This window comes from Miscanthus floridulus, chromosome 2 (assembly GCF_019320115.1).
Source record: "Miscanthus floridulus cultivar M001 chromosome 2, ASM1932011v1, whole genome shotgun sequence".
NCBI lineage: Eukaryota > Viridiplantae > Streptophyta > Magnoliopsida > Poales > Poaceae > Miscanthus > Miscanthus floridulus.
Genome location: NC_089581.1, coordinates 136,529,167 through 136,537,032, shown reverse-complemented (window position 1 = coordinate 136,537,032; position 7,866 = coordinate 136,529,167). Strand labels below are relative to the sequence as shown.

At 44.3% G+C, this 7,866-nt stretch overlaps 1 pseudogene; it reads right to left on the bottom strand.

The window, feature by feature from the left end:
- Nucleotides 1–4,761: 4,761 nt before the first annotated feature.
- LOC136537124 (probable polyamine transporter At3g13620) lies at nt 4,762–7,437 on the bottom strand (annotated as a pseudogene).
- Between the last annotated feature and the right edge of the window lie 429 nt (nt 7,438–7,866).

Sequence of the window (7,866 nt, the reverse complement as noted above, 5' to 3'; positions counted from 1 at the left end):
GGTGGAGACCGGCGGTGGTGGTAAAGGCAGTGGCGCTTTCCGCCGCTGGCAGTGCCACCCTCTGGATCGGATTAGGGTTAGGACCGTGGGGCTGTGGCGGCGGTGAACCTTGTACCTAGAGCCGTTTGCCCCACCTCCTCTTCATAGGCACTATGCGACGGGGGCCCACTAGCCACTAGATGGCTGGACGTCCCCGATCAGGACGCGGTCAAGGGGTCCGTCTCGACCGTTGGGTCAAGACGGATGAGATCAATTCTAACATTCTCCACCTTGATCTCAACTCATACTTTAACTTTGAACTTTAACTTTAATCCATTTCACTTTTATTTGTTCCATCATAGATTAGTGCATAGAGCATGCTTCATCGTCACGGTCAATCGCCGATAGACTTAACAGCTACAATACACATCTCTGTTCTGAAACAGATTCTTTAACTTTGGGCCATTTGTTGTCCGAAAATCATAGGCTATACCATAAACCCATGTCGACTGTGTGTTCTCCAAACACACTGGGTGGTAAGCCTTTTGTACGCAGATCCGCAAGCACTTGCTTGTTACTTATATGTTCAATACTTTTAGTATGATTCCGGATTTTCTCCTTCACAACGTACAACTTTAACGTCAATGTGTTTGGCAGTACACTTGACCCGTTGTTATAGGAGCGAACTACTTAAATGGTTATTGCTGTTGTATACCATTATCAATTCCGGGTGTAAGTTCTTTTAACCACTTCGCCTGTCCTTAAGCCTCATAACAAGCTATACCATGGGTATGCATCTTTGATGACACCACAACTATTTCTTTGGAGCTTTTCCACAATAAAACTCCAACTGCGAGTGTTAGCTACTATGTGGGTTTCACTAAATATCTCGCCAAAATTTAACATTTGTACCCACAACTATTTGAGAGTACTTATTCTTTCTTACTCACCATAAGGCCTATAAATCTTTGCACAATTGCAAAACATTCTCAACTCCATTCCAGTGATCTATATCTGGACTGGACTTCTGTCAAAAACATCCCGGATACATAAAATATGTAAGGGTAAGTTCTTACTTATAAGCATTCAGTAAGCTTCCAATAGTTGAAGCATATAGGACGTCCATTTGATCGATCTCACATTTATTCTTGGAACACTGAAAGTTCCGAAAACTATTACCCTTGACTATAGGAACAGGCGCAGGTTTATTCACATATATACTTTATTTCTTTAGAATCTTCTCTAAGTATACACTTGAGATAGTTCTAATACCCCATTTCCTTTTATCTCGGTAAGTTCCAATTCCTGGAATGAATGATGCTTTACCAAGACCATTATCATTGAAACTTGAGGACAAGAACTGCTTCTTCTTCAACAGTAGATTAACACCACTACTAGCGAGTAAGGTGCTACCCACATGCAGGGTTAGAAAAATAAATTTCCCATGTTTAAACTTTGCATAAATACAATTGTCCTCTACATTCTCTTTAAAACCCAAACTTTCTTATTGTACTATCAAACTTCAAGAACCACTGTCTTGAAGCTTGCTTTAATCCATAAATGGATTTCTTTAGGCAGCATCCCTTTACGTTCTTTTCCTTCCACGACAAAACCTTTTGAGTTATGCCATGTAAACTTTTCCATACAAATCCTCGTTGAGGAATGTGTCTTTACATCCTTCTAATGTAACTGTAAATCATAATGTGCCACTAATACCATTATGATTCTAAAAGAATCCTTGTATGCTCATTATAATCTATTCCTTCTCTTTATGTAAATCATTTCACCACAAGTGGCGCTTTATAGCTTTCCATATTCCCTTTGGATATCTTTCTATATTCCCTTTGGAGTCACCTTTGTCTTGTAGACCCATTATAGCCTACTGTTTTGGCTCCATTAGGATTTTCTTCTAAGTCCCAAACATCGTTGGTATTTATCGATTTTATTTCATCTTCCTTTGCTTCCTGCCATTTAGACGAGTGAACGCCACTCATGGCTTCTTCAAATGAGGTGGAATCACTCTCTATTTGAATTTCTTTCTTAACTTTTACTTCTTAGTCACCAGAAATATCTGATTTTCTTATTCTTTGAGACATTCTAGGGCCTCGTGGCACTTCTTTCATATGGGGCTATTGTTACTCTTCATTGCCAAAAGGCAATTGTTCTATAGCCTCCTGTATCACAAGATCCTTGTTTACTTATTCATCTTTTTTAAGAGCTAACATCTGGTGTTGTATATGTCATACAACATCAGCATGTATAAAGCAATTTGTTGCTCTAAAAACACTGTAGTGGATATGTAATCCCACTTCTATTCAAGCCTTAAGTATCTACATACCATGCTCCCCCAGATTACTCCATCTTCTGTAAAGATGGTGTATCTTTAAATTTCTTATTTTGGGTTTAATCTGCTAAAAACTCATATGGCGCATTTAGCACCGCCTTGATAACTCTGAACTCGTCAAGTATAAATACTAGCTGACTATGCTATCTTCCTATTGGAACTATAAAAAAGGTCCAGGAATTTAGCTATTTCTTTACTTTAGGGGTATCGTTATTATGACCGTCTTACTCCCTCAACGATCACAATCATCTTTTATAGATCACTTTTACCTTCAATGCATAGTATGCATTGCATTATCTGAAGTATGGGGAAGTATCTTTTTTAATTGTCTTTCTTAATTAATCTTATATTTCTTCCCCTCGAAATGTGGTATGAACTTTTCTACCACAATTTCGAAACATTCAGAACTCTTGTGAATGAGGAAACTTTGATTACTTACTTCATCCACATGATTACATCATGCAAACAAAATTTGTATGGGAGTACATTTTTCTCATTACACTTCAAAACTCAACATAGTCTATTATTATCAATACTTCTGTAAGTCATGCTCGCATATCATTCTTATCTTTTGGTTCACATGCAACTTTCTTTTGTTCTTAAACTCATTGAGTACTTAATGACCATGACACAATCAGAGTGTACGGTCAACACTAGGATAGCATAAAAGCTACCTCAAACTTCTCTCCATGTGCGGATACACTTAGAGCACATGAGTCATCACATCCTTCTCCCGCCATGTAGGATAAGTACTATGCCAAACTCTCCCGCCATGCAGGATTGGTTAACATATGTACTATGCCAACTTTACCCCACCATGCGGGTATTTTCTCAAACTTTTCCCGCCATGCGGGTACTATCACAAACTTTTTCCCGCCATGCGAGATAATTCTCTTGAACAGATATAATTGCTAGGATTGACTCATGTTCAATCATCAAATTCAGAAATAAATCTGAATATTCTTTAACACAAATGTGTAATCCAATGTTAGTCAAATTAAACATGTATATGACTTTTACAACTCTCATAAGTGAAACTGAAAATAAGTTCTTCTTCATAGAGAGTACATAAAAGACATTTCTCAATGAAGACTCTCATTGATCTATCTCTTTTCTTGGATCAATATCCTAGAATTCTTTTTTTAAGCCATTCTTTAAAGAGAACACAGTCTCTTAAACAATGGCATTCTTTCATACATAACTTGCCCTTAGGCATTTCATCATCTGAGTCATAAGTACCCAGCTCATTTCTCTTACTGCCTTCAAGAATGAAAGCATGGAGGGCTTTTGTCTAAAAAAATATTCAACAATAATGCTCATTAAACTTTGAAATCTTTATGTTCTATTCTATATCACTATTGGGTAGAAATAGAATAAAACATCATTCTTCTACATTAATTCCACATCACCGTTGGGCAGAAATGGAATTAACGTATAGAAATTCAATAATCTTGAAAACATAGTACTGCTCCTCAAAATTAAATTCTCCCGTTGGTTCGAATTTAATTAGAAGACAATCAACTTCATTGCAGCGGAAACATGAAAATACATTTCTCTAGTTTAAGAGCATTCCTTGATCTTTATCTTTTCTCTGAAAAATTGGTCACTTTGATGCAAAATTCATCAGAGATTTAAACTTTAAACAAAAAACTCATAGAATTATAATATTGTTATCATCAACGTTGGTCAAAAAATAACAATACCATAATTTAACTTTAAACTTAAACTTATAATATTGTTATCATCAACGTTGGTCAGAAAATAACAATATTATAATTTATCTTAACTATCAACCGACTATTCCTCCAATTAAATTTTTTTTAGCTGGTTCCAATTTTAACTGGAGGATAAACTTTTCATTATTTACTAAATAACTATAACTTCTCTTCAAATTAGAAGACAATAAACCTTTAACTTTGCAGCGGAAACTTGACAAAATTTCTTTTCCTACTTTTCAGAAGCATTTTTCTGTACTTTTCTACTCTTTGAAAATTCTAACACGTTGGTGCAAAAATTATCAGAGATTTTAAATCATTCTTTGAATGAAATCATCAAAATTTGCTTCTGAAAAATAATAAAACAATTCTTAATCACCACTGTGCATTCGGCCCAACCGGAGATACGGCCTAGGCTCATTCCTTTCTTTTCTCAGCCCAAGACAGCAGAAGCTGGCTCGGCCCAAAACGGCATCTAGCCCGGCCTTGCTCCCTCGCGCGCGCGCTCTGCCACCCAGGCCGCAACGTGGGCCTGGGCCGGCAAAGCACCGCGGCCGCGCGCCCAGCCTGGGCCACCATGCAGCCCGCTAGATCTCGGCCGTCCGTGCACATCCGACGGCCGAGCGCGCATCTAGGGCGAACAAAACCACCGCTCGGCGCTTCCCCCTATAACCCTAGCCTCATTCTCTCCCTCCCCTTCTCTCTCATCCGCGCCGAGTGCAGCTAGCAGCCGCGCATGGCATCCAGAGGAGGAAGTGGAGGTGGCGGCGCCACCGCGGCACCTCTCGCCGGCACGCACGTGCGGCTAGAGCCACGCGCGACACCGTCGAGGAGAGCCACGGTGGTGCCCTTTGCAGACCGAGCCCGCATGGTGGCGTAGCTCGGCTGTCTTCCCGCACGCCGGCGAGAGCCGACGCCGCAGTCTTTTTCCCGCACGGTGGCGATGCCGGCGGCGGGATGAAGGCCCAGGTTGGACCCTGTGTTCGTTCTCATCTTTGCTGGGATTTGGGGATTCTAGGGTTAGGGTTTGGTGAAATTTCGAATCGATTTTAATCACCTTCTTCTCTTTTCTTTCTATTTCTTTCCCCGAAATCTGGTCGCGGGTTTAGGGCTCAGATCAAGCGGTCTTGAAGCCGAGCCCCTTCCAACTTCACCCAGTTAGGGTTAGAGACTGTTCTTCTTCCCCACGCGGCGTCCAGTGCGACGGCAGGCGGTGGTGACAGCACAGGGGATCCCTAGGTAGGAGAAAACCCCTTCCAATCCGTCTTTTCTTTCTTGATTCGAGATCACAGTTAGCGGTTGGGTTACGGTCTGTTCTTTCCCGATCCGATCCGGATCGGTCAATCTTTCTTTCTTTCTTTTCCTGTCCCCGATCTAGATCTACGAATTAGACTAGGGATTTTAGGGTTAGGGTTCTTTGTTGAAACCGTGTTTCAATCTCATCCCCACTTTTCTCATCCCCACTTTTCCCATACCCCATCTAGGTTTAGGGTTCGATTTGCTTTTCTTTCCCCGATCCAGATCCACATACTAAACCTGGCTCCGATACCATTGTTAACTCGTTTGGATCAACTAGTAGTGGATCTAGTGGGTGAGTTCTTTTCTATTTGGGATAATTAGTAACTTAGAGATTCAGAGGGAGTAGGAGACAGAGAGAGAGAGAAAGGGAAATGTAGGAACATCTGCCTACCTATACCTGCCTGTACCTGCAGCGTCGGTGAAGTAGCTGTTCCCCCAAGCCTTCGGTGGCGAGTTGGTAGCACCGGTGCCCACCATGAGCGGCAGCAGGTACCCGAGCGATGCCATGCGGACGGCTAACAGCAGCGCCACGGGGAACGTCCTCCCAGGCCGGTCCACCTCGATGGCCATGGTGCTGACGTTGTCCCAGTAGTTGAGATTCCAGAACAACGTGTTGAGGAAGAGCTTCCAGTCCCTTTCACTGGCTTGTTAGCTCGTTTGGATCAACTAGTAGTGGATCCAGTGGGTGAGTTCTTTTCTATTTGGGATAATTAGTAACTTAGAGATTCAGAGGGAGTAGGAGACAGAGAGAGAGAGAAAGGGAAATGTAGGAACATCTGACCGTCGAAAGGGTTGGAGGAGCTCCCTGCCTTCGGCTAGTTCGCCGGTGATGATCTGCGCTAGGGTAGCGACGGGCAATGAAGTAGCGGTGGAGACCGGCGGTGGTGGTAAAGGTAGTGTCGCTTCCCACCGCTGGCAGTGCCACCCTCTAGATCAGATTAGGGTTAGGACCGTGGGGCTATGGCGGCGGTGAACCTCGTACCTAGAGCCATTTGCCCCACCTCCTCTTTATAGGCACTGTGCGACGGGGGCCCACTAGCCACTAGATGGCTGGACGTCCCCGATCAGGACGCGGTCAAGGGGTCCGTCTCGGCCGTTGGGTCAAGACGGATGAGATCAATTCTAACATGGCTGTCACCGCCCACCGGTGTGGCCGGATCTTGGGCACCGCGACCCTAGACATGACGAGGAACGGCAACAGCGACACGAGCCCAAGCGCCGCGGCCGACCAGCCGACGACGCTCAACCCCGTGCCGTGTAGTTCAAGAACGACAGAGCGACATTGAACGTGATGATTGTCGTGACCCTGGCGCCGCTGTGAGACACGGCAGGGGCCACGCGCGTGTGGTAGTCGGAGCAGAGCGTCGGGAAGGCCGCGGCTGTGAAGGCGCTGTAGACGTACTTCCACGTGCCCATCAGGGACCCGGCGAACGGGCCGAACGCACAGTCCACTCACACGACGTACCCGCCGTTGCCCGGCATCGCCATCGACAGCTCCACGGTGACGAGGGACTCCAGGACGGCCCAGACGAAGGGGAACACCAAGAAGCCGAGGAGTGCGAAGACGGGGCCGGTGGCCTGCACCACTGGCTCAGTGCTGTATGGCCCGCCAGCGACCTCGAAGAATATGAGGAAGATTAGAGGGAAAAGCGTCAGCTTGTTCCGGCCCCTTGCTTGAGCGACGGGGCCGCTGCAGGCAGCGACTATGATTGGGTCGCCGGTGTCGAGTGCTAGAAATTCTAAACTTTCTAAGTGTAGATCTAGCGGGTAAAATAAACATCTGTTGGTGTATCTTGGTGGCTAGTACGCTCGTAGCGATCGGAGATGAAGTGCAGTCGCAGTCCCTACAGTGACGCGAGGTACAATATCCCGGTGGTAGCACTGCAGAGGCAATGACGGAGTCGGTGAGGCTTTCCGTCGCTGACAGCACCTTTCTTTAGATCGGATTAGTGTTTCGCTGTAGGTGGTTACGGCGGCTCCGGTCAACCTCATCATTAGAGCCCTGGTCCCCACACCTCTCTTTATAGGGCTGTGCGACAGGGGCCCACCAATCATATTAGGGTTGGCCCCCCCGATCAGGACGCAGATCCAAGGGCCCATGGCCTATTGGTGGAGATCAACTAACATTCTCTCTCTTGATCCCACTACCATCTTTCAATTTCATATCATTTACTTTTATTTATTCCATTACAGATTATCACATAGAGCATGTTTCATTGTCACGGTCAATTGCCGATAGATTTAACAGCTACAACACATCACTCTGTTCCAAAATAGATACTTAACTTTGGACCTTCTTTTGTTCAGAAATTATAGGTATTCCCATAAACCCATGCTAGCTACATGTTCTCTGAACACGTAGGGTGGTAAGCCTTTAGTAAGCGGATCCACGAGCATCTTTTCGGTACTTATATGCTCAAGACTTATGACATAATCTCAGACTTTATCTTTCACAACATAATAATTCATGTTAATGTGTTTGGTAGCACCACTTGATTTATTGTTGTGAGCATACTGAGTGGTCTATAG